Consider the following 14,064-nt stretch of genomic DNA (forward strand, 5'->3'; position numbering starts at 1 on the left):
TGAGCTGCCATTTAATGGCTCCCCACATCCGTTTTGAGAAAGAAACTGGAAAAGAAACACAGAATGCAAAAAACCTTTTTTTTTTTTTCTTTTTTTTCTTTTTTTCTCCATCCCCTGCCCTCCCCTCACCCTTTCAGGAATGTCATGCATACTAAGCCCCATAGTTCCTGGGGGAAAAAAGGAAGCTCTCTTAAAGATATGGCTGGGACTTATTTTCTTTAAGCCAGCTGTTTAAATAGTGATCCAAAGTTAGTCACTCCAGGCTCCCTCTGTGCAGCCATACAGGGAATGTGCACCTCCAAGGGCCAAAGACCCTAAGAGTAAGGTAAGTGTCTACAACAAGTCAGATAAGTCCTCTATGGAAGTATCTGTTTCTCATTGTTGACTATAACCCGAGCCCAATTTACTCATTAAAATTAAGGGAAGTGCACCCCTTACTCAATACACCAGGGAGAAATGTAGTCCCACTCTGAAACGGGTGAAGGACTACCAGAAATAAAATGGTTGATCTTTTGATGAGTGCAGCCGATATTATTTGTGTCTTAACTAAGCAGGGTGATTATATGTGCTTTTGCAAGGTGCAGAAGTAGAGATTTGGTCCAAACAGTATTCTTACTAAATTACATCATGACAGATTAAGTGGATGTGGAATTCATTGCCATAGATGAGGACAAATGTGGTTTTCTTCCATTTCTCTGATGGTATTTACTCATTCCATTTGCCTGAAGGATTGCTCCTGAGGTTTTTTGGCTGCATTCTTGAACTATGTACTGTATTTGTTGAACAGACATCATAATTCATGGGTAATATTTCTTTTCAAATAAAAATTTTTAGTGTTTTTCCTCCTTCCAACTTAAAAAAAAAATCAAAGGATTAATCTCAACATAACTCATCTGGGAAAACAAGACTGGCAATCTGATGATGCTCCAGGTAAACCAGTGAAAACAAACTCCTCTAGGGAAGTAAGTTTGTGTTTCAAAATAGTTAGAATTTTTTTAAAACAACTAATAGATTTCTTTTTTTAAAGGAAGAAATCCTGGTAGTAATTTGGATATTAAGCATGATGTGATCTATGAAATAACTTAATAATTTACTTGACTTTAAGCACACAATTAGTCTCACTGTCTATTCACATGCTAAATGCAACACTTCTGCTCTTTGTTAAATATAGATATTCTGCCAGAAAGTGTCACTGTAATTAGATTGTTACAGCTGTGTGTATTTGAACTTTACAGCATAATTTCCCTGATTAGCATTATAATTAGTAAGGGCACCTTCTTTCAGACAATATAATTGGGGTTTTTTTACAAGCTGTCTTTAGTAAAAAACATCTTTTGAACAGAGAGTACCTTTTTTACAGTATCTATGATCATTCATGCTACAATATTTTTAGGGAAATACTGCACTCTTCAGGTAAAAACTTTTCCCCCAACTTGTAGTACACTGGAAAGGTTTTGGGAAGGAAACAGATTCTCACTGGTGATCAGTTAATACTTTTTAACCAAGGAGGTGCATTGTCTGCAGCATCTTTATAAATGGGAACAGGTCTTCCTTTCCTTCTCTACTTCTTACTTTCTAAAGGATAGCCAAAAGTACACAGATATTCTGCAACATTTCCTGCACTAAAGAATGTGTGATTATATGATAAGCATAGCTTGGCAGTTCACATTATTTGCGCGGCTCAGTAGAAAGTTCTGTGTCAAAATAAACGTTTTGCCATTTCCTCATGTGAATCCCACAAATCGAGTTTCCAGTTAGAAATAGGAGCAGTCAGTAAGGCTCAGCCCCAAGCCTGCACTCCTGAGTCCCTTACCTCTTCACCCCTCCTCATCACTGCCTTGCAGTTGTATCATCTCTGCCCGGTTTCTCGGTTTCTCTTTTCTGTTCCTGGCCATTAGATGGCAACCGTGACCATCATCTGCTTCCCGCATTCATGTACTCTCATGGCCAACATGCCTGTGTGCCCACGCTCTTAAAAAACTTTTACTTGTCCCTCTCTGCCTTTCTCCTCTATAGCAGCAGTAGTTTTTCAGAGGCTGGTTGTTAAACCTGACTGTGGTTAACAGGGGAGAAAGGAATTGCTTGTGCTTAGAGGCACAGCATTATCCTGGCATAAGAAACGTGCCCTCCAGATGGAAAAAGCAGCATTCCATTAACACTGCCAGGAGCTCTCCTCTGCACATTTTTCTTTCCAGTTTTCCACAGTTCCACCAAGCAGTAGGGCTCTTGCTGGTGTTTCAGAGGTATTGCGTTCAAATCTTTGTGGTTGTGCACTTAAGAAGTTGCAGGTAGATCTATTCATACCCAAGATTCTGGTTAAAGCAGATGTTTGATGCAAAATCTTTTCGTTGAGAATCTCTGTCACCAGAGATTCTGTCACCCTCCCTTTTGGCAGGGATTTGAAGTTTGCCAGATGAGTCACCCTGAGGCCAATTGCTGAATTTATCTGTATTATTAGCCCCTAAAGAAGTTTACAGTGCCAGTAGAGACTGGTTCATGTTAGCTGCAGCCTTTTCTGCCCCTTTTCTGGCTACAGAGCTGCCATGAGGCTACAAAGGTTCCATCTAGGAAAGCATCTCCATTGAGCTGTGCCCACACACCTATCAGCCATACAAGCCCATGATCACATACATTCTACTCAGGATCGGTAACTGTGGTGCAAAGCTGCAGGCTTTGAGCAGCTTCTGGATCCATCCTGGAGGCACCTGTGGTTACTTGCCTCTGGCTGTGATCAGACTTTCAGTTCAGCTGCAGAAAAGCCACCCTCTGCAGCCATCTGAAATTCCCTGTGTTGACAGGTCACAGAGTCACGGAATCAACAGGTTGGAAAAGACCACTCAGGTCATCGAGTCCAACTATGATCCTACACCATCATGTCAACTAGACCATGGCACTAAGTGTCTACTGATATCCTCCCCCTCTTCTCTCTCACCACATCCTGGTTCTGGATAACTGGAAGGGAGGACATGTAACCCACCAGTCATGGGAATACCCTTCAGCATGGAGCAGAGCCACTGCCTTTGAAATCTGTAGTATTGCATGTAGATGGAGTTTACCAGTGTTAAAATCTATCAGAGATCAGTTCATAGTCCTTTCCAGGAACTCATCATCAGGAAGAGGAGTACACTTGCATTTTTAGGGCATCATCCATGCTCTGGCAGAAACACCAGGCTCCAGAGGGTTAAGTCTGGGTGCTTGTTCTCCGTAAGGGGCTCCAAAGCGAGCTGGATGCCCTGTGCTCTAACTAGGATGCTTTCGGTCAGGTCTGTTATGTTCCTTATGGCAACATGCTGCAAAGCCCTTCTATAACTCCATCATAAATATCTATTATCTCTGCTCTCAAGCTTCTTGTTGACAACTACTACTGCTGTTTAGCTCAGTATTTGTTAACATATCAAACGAAATTTCCAGCCAGCATTACTGACCCACAGTTACACAGACAGGAGCTCCATCATTTTTACATGTTGCAGTACTGGGCTGAGATATTTCCATAAGCATCTGCTTCAGGCAGTTCTGCAGTCCCTGCTAGCCACCCTTCCTCAAAACGTGGGAGCCTATCAGGCTGTTGATTTCCCTGCCCCATAGTCCAGGTGCAGACTACGTACGCAGGAGGGGCAGAAGCAATTTGTCTTCCCAGTCTGAAATGGGTCTTTGTAATGAGTAATGATTAATGCCTTCCAAATCTAAAATTTGAGCATATTTCCCTGAAAATCCTCCTCTTTCTTTTCTGAATGACCACCTCACCTTAAACTCTTCCATCATTCAGAAGAAGTCTTACAACAGTTGGTCTGGCAGGTACACGCAAAGCATGTGAGTGTGCTTAGCCAAAATTGCTGCACATGCTACGCAGAGTAAGTGTCTTCCTTCTGTGGTCCCAACACAGCATGACAAACTGTCCATAATGCATGCAATCATCTCCAAAAAGCATTTTCCTCTGCTATTTTGCCTGACCTGAGAAGTATCAATAGCTTTTCCCTGTCTCCTAGCTTTGTTGCCTGGGTTGCAACACTGATGTGGTTCCTTTCATCATGTGCCTTTTCTCCTTCTCATGAAAGAAAGCCAGAGCTGCACAGTGTGACCTGCCCACCAAAAGGGCAAGATACGTAGTTCAGTTGCGGCTGGAAGTGGGAAAGGAACCTGAGCCTGGGGGTGTGATGAGATTTGATGAAACAAGATGGTTGAGCCTGGGAGATGTGGAAGAAAAAGGTCCCCATGTGGCTTAGAAGCGATGTCGCTTGGTGCAATGAGCAAAACTGAGACTGTAAAGCAGTTTCTAATTTTGGCATTTTCAAAATCTTGAGGGCTTAACCTCCACCTTCTAATTTTGTTTCCTAATACTATTTCTAGTTCTGTATTTCTAGGCCCATACTGTGAGGAAATTAGTCAGCTGTTATGCCATTTCTAGGGGGAGTTTCCACTGACTGACTTCATGATTTGTTCTGATGGAAATTTGTCACATTAAAACAACAGTAAAAATAATGTTATTTGATCAGTTGCTAGTGTATTTGAGGGAAATTATTTTTATAAGGTATCAATGTATTTTACATACTTTTGCCACTGTTGATAAAGGATTTATGTCGAAATCTGAAACCCTGTCAGTCTATGTAGTTGTGAATTATTTCTGGTCATTGATGGCCTTTAATGTAGCATCCTTTTCTTCTCCTGAGCAGCTGAGGGAAGGTTAGGAACTTCACAAAGCAGAAAGGTAGTCAAAACAATCTTTCAAAGAAGCTCTGCTTCTGAGGCAAGTAAAACACAAGGAAAGCAAGTCAGAAGTAGGGATATTTGCTAAATTGGTATTTTGCTTTCTTTTTATAAATGTGAAAATGACTTTTTAAGTTGCCTGGACCAAGAATTATGACCTTGTAAATTGCACTGTCTTTAAAAGAATGATAAGACAGTAAATGCAACACAGGAACAGGACATTGACCTGGAAATAGAAATGTATTGTCACTATGGACCAGAAATTATAAATATACAGTTTGGTACAGGAGAACTCCTTCAGCATGTTTCAAAATCTTAACTTTTCCCAAGGTGCTGTTCATAAAAAGACTGTTAAAAAGCAAAAACAAAAGTCTGTTTGGCTTTTTAGCAGAAAAGTTTATAAGAAAACTGCAAGTTATGGCACAGTACTAGTAGATGGTACTGAAGACTATGCAGGAGAGTTCTGTTTTTTTAAGGTTAACATGATAGTACTGAGGTGTCCAGAAAATGGGTTTCTCTGTATAGATCTTTCTATTACCCATTTCATTACCTGGTTGCTGTCAGTGATGCTTATAGAAATAGATATTACATTTTTTAGTGTCACAAGATGACGTTAGGTAACATGCATTATTGAACTGCCCTATAACCATTATTAAAAATAAGGAATTAAAAAGAATCAATCACAAGAAGAACTTTCTGCCAATCACAGGAGCATGGATTTTGTGAAATGTCATTCTCCGGGACATCTATCAGAAGAACATCTCCATTGGAAAGGGAACAAACTACCCTGAGGTAAATATATTACTGATGCTTAGCCTACTAATGCCATTATGGAGCAAATCCTATTCAAGGATTCCCAATGCAACAGTCCATTCTGATGGATAGTTAAACAAAGATACACAATAATGCTACTTTTAACTCATTTAACTATAAACATCAACACAGAAGAAAAATGAAAATGGGATCTCTTTGTAGATTGCAAATGCATCCATAACTACTGGGGAATTTTCTACCAGCTACCAGTAGTGACACTTCCCAGTAAAAGAGTCAGAAAGTCAAAAATTAGTCAGAAAGTTTCTGATTTCTCAAGCTTTCATTAAGCATCACCAGAATTAAATGTAGAAAGAGTATGTAAATAATTATACTTGGTCTATTTTTGCCACTGTTTTAGTAGTAAGGAAATGAAAATAAAATATGAAGCTACTTGTGGAAACTCCCTGAACCTAGAAGAGTTAATTTCTTTGTTGAAACAGGCATTTTGATAAATTTAAATGGATGGTGAAATTAGATAGTTAAAATGCTATAGTTTTGACAAATCCTTTTACTGACAATATTTAGTAAAAAAACCTTGATGTGATACATCAGAAATTTTCAAACCTAGATTATTTCACATTCTGGTATAGTCCTGAAATTTTATTTTAAAATCATTCATCTATTTTGTCACTAAAAATTTTGTAAAAACTGAATTTAAAGTAAATGATAAATTAGTTCCTTTACTTATCCTGGATTCAGGATTTGGCAAATTTTCTGTATTTATTTGGGAATAATTGTTTAATGTTTCAGATTCTTTTGCCACGGTAGAAGACTGATTCTGCATTGCTTATACCATAGGAAGCAAAATAGCAGGAAAGCCACTTTATTAACTCTTTTAACAAATTTTTGAAGTGTTTGACAAATTTCAGTCCCAATTGCATGGCTTTCATTCTACATAGCTTATGGAAGTATGGATTGAGTGCCTTTTTTCATCATTCCTAAATCATTTTCAAAATTATTATTTCTTTTCCAGTCTTAATTTAATTTTCTGTGTGCAGTCTGCTTTACATTTTTCAAGGAAGCCTTTGGAAAGTAGGGAACTTTGACGACCTCTTTCTTTATGCATAGTTTGGAAATGAACCACAGATGATGGAGATGAAAAGAGAAGACCTTAGATAATTCAAGGATCTGAAGGAGGCAGAGAGATGGCAGCAGGATTATTCACACTCACTGGTTTTAAGATCAAGGGTAGGTGCACCAATCCTGAAGCTCCTCTTTTCTTCAATGCAGATGCTCATGATCCCAAATATTGGGGCCTGGAGCTTTTGGAAAAGCTTGTCTCTGACTGTAGAAAAGCCAACATAGCCAACATAAGCGTTTACAATGCCACATGAGAACATTCTCTGCTTGTGAAACAGAGACTGATAGTATGAATATTCTAATTAGCACAAAACTAAAGGCCCCCTGGAAGTGTAATAGTTTATCAGCAGCCTATGTTATGTGTATTATTTAATTTAAGTAGTCTCCAAAAGCACATACCCATAACTGTGTCCCAGCTAATCTACTTGTGCCATTGCAATTGCAGGGAGATTTTCCACTAAGTTCAAGGAAGACAAGCACAAAAAGTTGATTTTATATGGAAATGATTTTTTTTCTTAAATACAGTTTTGAAGTCCATAAGGTTATCATCAAGAAAAGAGAAAAAAAGAAAGATTATCTTTAAGAATATTAATATCTTCTTTGGAGAAGACAGAAATATCTCCCTTATAACAGAAATGTTGTATTCTTCTAAAGCAATTAATATTCTAAGGAGCAAACCCATGTCTGTTGATGAAGGCCCTAAGTGCCTCCTTGTATGCTTCCTCTGTGTTTCTTCTCTATTATTAAATAGCTCTATTTCAATCACTTTAAATAAATTATATTTATGAGCCATGAAAAGTCTGGACTTCCACCACTGATTTGGTGCCTTTGGGGATTTAAATGAGAGAGAGTATAAAACCAGTTTCCATTAGAAGGAATATGCACTGAAAGATGAGCAGGTGGTTGAGTACTTTGGGGGACAGGGAACGATTTGAACTGTGAAAAATTATTTCAAAATTAATAATGAAAGAGGAAGAATAAATTAATCAAATGCCAGCAAAGACAAAAAGCACTTAGGAATTCCACTGGCAACTGAAATCATAACTATTTTAGCCATTTAAATCCACAGTATTTTACCCCCCAAAATCATCAGCATAACATTTATGAATGCAAACTTCAAGTTATGTAATATTATCATATTTCTCACAAAATCAGGCCAAAGCCTTATAGATTCTAACTCTTCCAAACTTCTTCAGTCTTTGCAGAACTACTTTCCAGTGAAATTATAGCTACCTTCACAATTCAAGTGATTTTTCCATGCTGATGAAACAGCGAAGGTTAATTTTTCTGTCCCACCACTCAGTGTAGTATGTATAAAATCTACTCTACAAGCTTCTGTTTTCTGTGAGTCATGCTCCTTCTAGATTACCAGAAAAGACCTTCTGCCTTTCCCACCTCTAAGGCCCTTTCTTCCAGGTGTAGCAGGACCTACTTTCCTCCAGGCCAGATTAAAGCTTGGTGCTTTCCCTGTTGGTCACTGCTGGTTCTTGACTGTGTGGTAGGGAGTGCTTTGTGTGGTCATGGATGCAGAGCTAGGGAATTTGTCAGGCAGGGCTATTGTAGCAGTCAAAATAATAAAAGAAGAGAAAAAGCAACATAGTGCTGAAACCCCATTTGGGCACTTAGGTCTGCATTCACTATGCTTTAACTTGCTTAATGTTCTGGTATTACATAGATGAGAGCAGTTTCCAGTCATGGGATGCTTACATTAACATTTACATACATCCCTTTAGGGAAATCAGGAATTGCATAGGCACAGTCACAAGGCTTCCCTTTGTAGCCCAGTTGCTCTAAATAATTTTACTTATTAGTAAGGGAGGTTGTTTGCTTTATGTGATGAAAGTGGCTGTAAAATCAGAGATTAGGTGTGCTGCTAGCCCCCTAAAAAAAGTCGATCAGAAAGCTGGGAAAACTTCTTATGTTGAAGTAAAAATACCCAAAATACAGAAATGCTCTTGTCAAGATGATTATATATATATTTCAATAATATAAATTATTATGACTGCTAACATTATATGACATTTCTCGTTTCTTATACCTAAAATTTTACTTTTCAGCTTAGATGCTTTATTTGAGCGTTTAAGTCTGTGCTTTCTATTCAAAAAACACTGCAGTTTATTGCTGTTTATAAATAGTTTGGATAAATGCTGTGGAGAATCAAGAAATTTCTGATGGGGAATATTATGAAGTGGCATATGTCAAAGTACATCAGTCTACAGAGATCTCTTAATCAATCTACATAACTGTTATGTCCATCTTTCTGTAGGTAGCTGAGGTAGTTTCCATCAAACACAAGATTTTGTAGAGAGCTGTTGGCTAAAATAGTCTCTGTGAGCGTAAAATATCAGGTAACTTTATGAGTAGCTGAGGCTGAAAGGAACCACTGAGATCCCCTTTGCTCAGAACAGTAGCATCTAGGCAAGTTGTTCAGGATTGTGTCTAGCTGGGTTTTGAATGACTCCAAGCAGACTAGACAACCTCTCTGGGTAACCCACTTCACCTTCTTTTCAAGACAAGGGTTACAGCCCTGCTTTTTGCAGAATCCTCCACTCAGGATCCTGATCTCCACCATCAAATGGTCACGGCAATCAATGTGACCTTCACATCTTTGACCAGTTCTTCCTTTCTTCTGAGTGTGACACTACTGCACAGCACTTCAAAGAGACATCTACATGTGATTTCCAAAAAAAGTGTGAGAGCTTCCACCATCATTCTGTCCTCTTGGCATCTCCTTATTCATGTGCATACACTTGAGGTAGACCTCCTTAAATCTTAAATCCTGTTTTGTTGCTTTGAAGGCCTTAAAAAAAAAAAAAAAGATGGATAAAACTCAACTTATGCATTATCCCTGCCACAGTAAAGTGTTGTTTATTTTCACCAAGAAAATAAACAATTTCTGTTTGTCAGTGCTGAAAAGCACTGTTTGAACTTTGAAGAATTCGTCAAGATGTGGCACTGAATTTTTAGTAAAGATATATCATTGCTGGGCTTATCTGCTGGCAAGGGTATATTATTTACTCCAGGCCTGTATCTGGTTTTGACTGATTTTCTACTAATAGCGCTATTGTTGCTACACTGCGATAAAGGTGATATTCTGCTGCCAGACAAAGAAATTGTACTTAGCTATGTGAAAGACTGAAATCAACTTGTGTAATAAGTAAGAGTCTAAAACTGCATTTAGGAAGATTTTTCAGATTTCTGTAGGGCTTTAGCTGTTCATCATAAAGTCCTTGAACATCAAACAACTTAAATACAGTTACTGGAGGGAAGCAGGTTTCAGGAGTACTCAGACATGTTTGTACATCTGAGTTTGCACTTTTCTTCAGTGATTAAAAGATGAGTCAAGAAGTTATAAATAACATGGAATAAAAACTCAGCCCAGGCTACTATCTTCTGTTGAGTAGTTGAATTCAGGAAGAGCAGGGTTTAGAGTAAAGCCAGCTGGTAGATGTAGTTGGTGGGAGTCTTCCGTGTCAGTTGTGTCCTGGGTGTCAGGGAGCAAAGGCCAGGATTTGGAAGCAGCACCCCCCACACACACACCAATCCACAGCAGACCCTGCACGGTCCTGCTGGCTGGTCCTGGCCCTCAGGCACAGGCCCCTCAGCAAGGGAGCAGTTTTCTTCAGGAGACTCTTTACAGAGAGTTATGGTTGCAAGGTGTGGAAGAAGCAATGATCTGCAAAGAAAGGGTTGGGATTTTAAGGGGGTTCATTTGTTTTGTGGGATGTTGAAATTTTTGGTTCTTTTTCTTCAGGGATTATCGTGATCTGATTCTACTCCAATAGTTCTGTCACTGTATAAGTGCTGAAAGAAATGTTGCTGATGGAAAGTGTTCAATTATTTTTCATATACAGAGTAGTTCAAGGAAATAGAAATCCAGCTGGTATTTTACGTAAATGGTTTTCATCAGCCAGAAATTCCCTAGGATTTGCAAAGTTTGCAAAAGATTAATCTTCAGTTTTCACCATTTTCTTGCATAAATCATGAGGCATTTCAAATGCCTTTGGATAGTGGTTCCTGTGTAGATTTATTTTCATCAGCTTGTTCAGCCCCTGAAAAGAATCTTCTAAAAGATTCTTCTTGCAGTTGTCTGAGAGTTTCAGTTCAGTTACATCTCCATGTTCTGGTGTATACTACAGCCAAGAATGACAGAGGAATTTTCATTACAGTGTTAAGTGGCAGTATTTTGGATACTTGGATACAGTCAGAAATTTGGAAATAGCAAAGCACAATTCATAACAGACTTGTGACTGAGGCATTCAGGTTTCCTTTAAAAAAAAAGATACTTTTGTTTTTCTGTTAACAGGTACTTAGCACTAGCTTTGAAAAAGTCATAACATAACTGTACACATTAATAGACTGGTTTTTATAGTGACATTAGTATACCTTGGTTTTACTATTCCATACAAACCATTTAAAAATAGAGTCTAGCAATTGAATTTGAATTCATGGAGGGTCTTTGCACAGTAAGGATCACAAAGTTCATCTGACTTTTCATTGCTATTGCAAAGAAATTAGATGTCTTTCTAAATAAATGTCAACAACACAGACAATAGAGACTACTTAACAGAAATAGGATTTATTGCTTATGGTAGATAAAAATGCTAGAAATCTTTCATCTCTCTGAAAGGCTGATCAGACTTTTGTTACTTTAATATATTTGCACACAGGGATGTGTTTGTATGGCTAATATAATACTCCAAAGACAGATGAAGACAAGAAAAAGGCTCACATTGAGTGTATGAGATCAGGATTGTAGCACTAGCATTCAGGCATCTTTATTTTAGCTTTTTGTCAGATTTGTTCCTTTCCTTTTTTTTTTGGAAGGAAGGTTAAATATCACAGAAAGAGAAATGTACCAGTCTCAAAACTACAGTAATATTTTGAAACACAATAATATTTATAAGGAAAGGAAAAGCAAAAATATAGCAAATGTTTGAGGACATTATTATGCAAAATAATGCATACATATGGTTAGAAAGAAACTATTAAAATGTTGCAGAGAATATTCAGATAAGGAAACATGCAAAGAAGAAAAAAAGGGAAAGAATATGAGGTGAAAGATGAAAGGACTGTTATCAAAAGGTAGTCATTAAAATTCTGATTAAGTGGTAATATGATAGCTGTTCAACTGGTCTAACAACAGAAAAGATTATGCTCTACAATTTAAATGCAAAAAATCTGGTTTTAAAATATCAAGAACAACCAAACTTAATATCAATATCAATATTATTATTAATATTCTTAGTGTTATAATGGCCTAGAGCAAAGATGGAAAATGTCCATAGAACAAGATTACTGTGCTTCAATGGCCACCCTCAATATTAGATTAAAATACACAGTTGTCTAAACAAATACACTTTTCAGAAATATTGAAAAGTTCTTGTTTTTCACAATTACCTGGGAGACTTGATAAGACAATCCCAGCTTGTATAATATTAAAAAGCATAAATTTTTGTAAAACATTCTTTCCAGAAGCATAATGATTTTCCAGTCAGGAGCTGTGAAATTGATTCCAATGACACATACACAAAGTTATGTGTGCATAGAAATCTGCGCTAGGGAAGAGCATACTCAACTTCTGATTTCTCAAATTCTTGTCAGCATTGTCTGTGCTTCAAAAATGAAAATACTCATTCTTTTTATCTCTCTGACATAAAAAATTATCCTTGTATCATAATGGCAAAACTGGAAGCTGTTATTTACTGATTAGCTGACCCAGAGGGGCCAATGCATAGGCAGAAGTGATCTGTTTTCATAATGTTTTTCCTCAACGAACTGGAAGTCACACTGACTTTAACAGAGTAATTTCTACACTTAGCTGGTATGGGAATATAACAAAGGATGACCAAGTGAGACATAGCAACATGATGAGTTGTTATGCCAGAAAAGATTACAAAACTGGTGACCTATTCAGGAGGAAAAGTACAAAGGAGAGGAAATTATCTGAGCATTAGGCCCACACAACTCTGTGCTTCTCTGCTCAGTACCTTAAATATTTATGTACATATATATATATGGCACAATTAACTCTAGACTCAAGCTTTTCTAATGTGTGTGAACATTTATGTCTATTACTCTCATAGGTCTTAAATAGAGTGCACACCTCTAATCATGTCACTGATTGTTTAAAATATTATTCTCCAGGGCAACGCTGACAGTAAGATAATGAATAAGCATGACTTTGAAATGCTCATACTAAATATTATAAATAAAAGTATAAATAAAAACCCTGTAGCTTTGTATATAATGACAGTGGCATAATTTATTCCCTCCAGCCTCAGAGTACTTTAACAGCTCCTTTTCTTTTCCTTCCCTTGGACAAGCTTTTTAGAGATAGAAAGTACCCAGATGCTTAGGTGGTTGAAACTTGTTTTGGTTTCAGTTTTGGTGGCTTTTGGTGAATGATATTGTTTATGATTATATTTGATGTTATGAAGTTATTTTCATAGCATTTACTCTGAAAATGGCTGTATCATTAGGGAGTCCATCAGTGAGGATGCAGCTCACTGAGATGTTTATAAAAGCCTTATAAAAGAGAAAGAAACACAACTGTCCAACCTCCAGCTGTTTAAATACCTCACATCCAAAGACTGGATGCAGTACTTCAGGACCACCCTGACAATAGGGTGTGTGAAAGGTTTTTCTGCTACCAAAGGAGAAGGAGTATTTATTTCCTTCCCTCCTTGATAATCAGAGCAATAAATTGTTCCTCTGTGAGGCAAGCTGCACCCAGATTTCAGCATTAATTTGAATAAAACCTCTGAGTGTCTCTTCCACTCTGCTAGACACAGCTATTAACCTAAGGACAAATTCACAGCTCACAGGATTTGCAGCAGATTCTGAGTAGAGAATAATGACCAAAAAATAAACACGAAAATTAAAAAAAAAAAAAAATCACCCTGAATTGGCAAATTGCAATTCACTAGCAATAATTCCACCCTCTAATCAGAAAGGAAGAAAAAAATTTTTTTTCATTACTTTGCCACTGACGTGAGGAGAAGGATCAATCCTGGCTATGTTGTATTCATCTCGATAGACATAAACACACCAACATCTGCTCAGATTGGTGGTTAGATGCATAAATCACAGGAGGTGGGCAAGATTGCAAGCATGTCTCTCTCCTAAGGCACATCTCCTACTGCTTGGCATAAGGATGCCTCTGCTCAATGTGATGTCTGTGTTGAACTCCACCTTAAGGTGCCTTTGTCTGTCCCATGCCCTGTAGGAAAAACCTGGCTGAAGACTGTGAATTATTTCCTGTAGTTGCCTGTTGTCTTAAAGATCATGGTCTTTTGGGGCTCATATTCCTAGGTGCCTTTGAGGATTCCCCTCAGATGGACTGGAAGTAATTAACTTTTTTTGTACCTGACTATCTGATCAACCAACTTCAATGATAGTTTCACTAAGGGAAGAGAGTCAGACAAAAACTGATGTGGCTGAATACCAAGGCCTGCAGGGAGAGCA

Source organism: Manacus vitellinus, unplaced genomic scaffold, assembly GCF_001715985.3.
Source record: "Manacus vitellinus isolate BGI_N305 unplaced genomic scaffold, ASM171598v3 scaffold_7_pilon, whole genome shotgun sequence".
In the NCBI taxonomy this organism is placed as follows: Eukaryota; Metazoa; Chordata; class Aves; order Passeriformes; family Pipridae; genus Manacus; species Manacus vitellinus.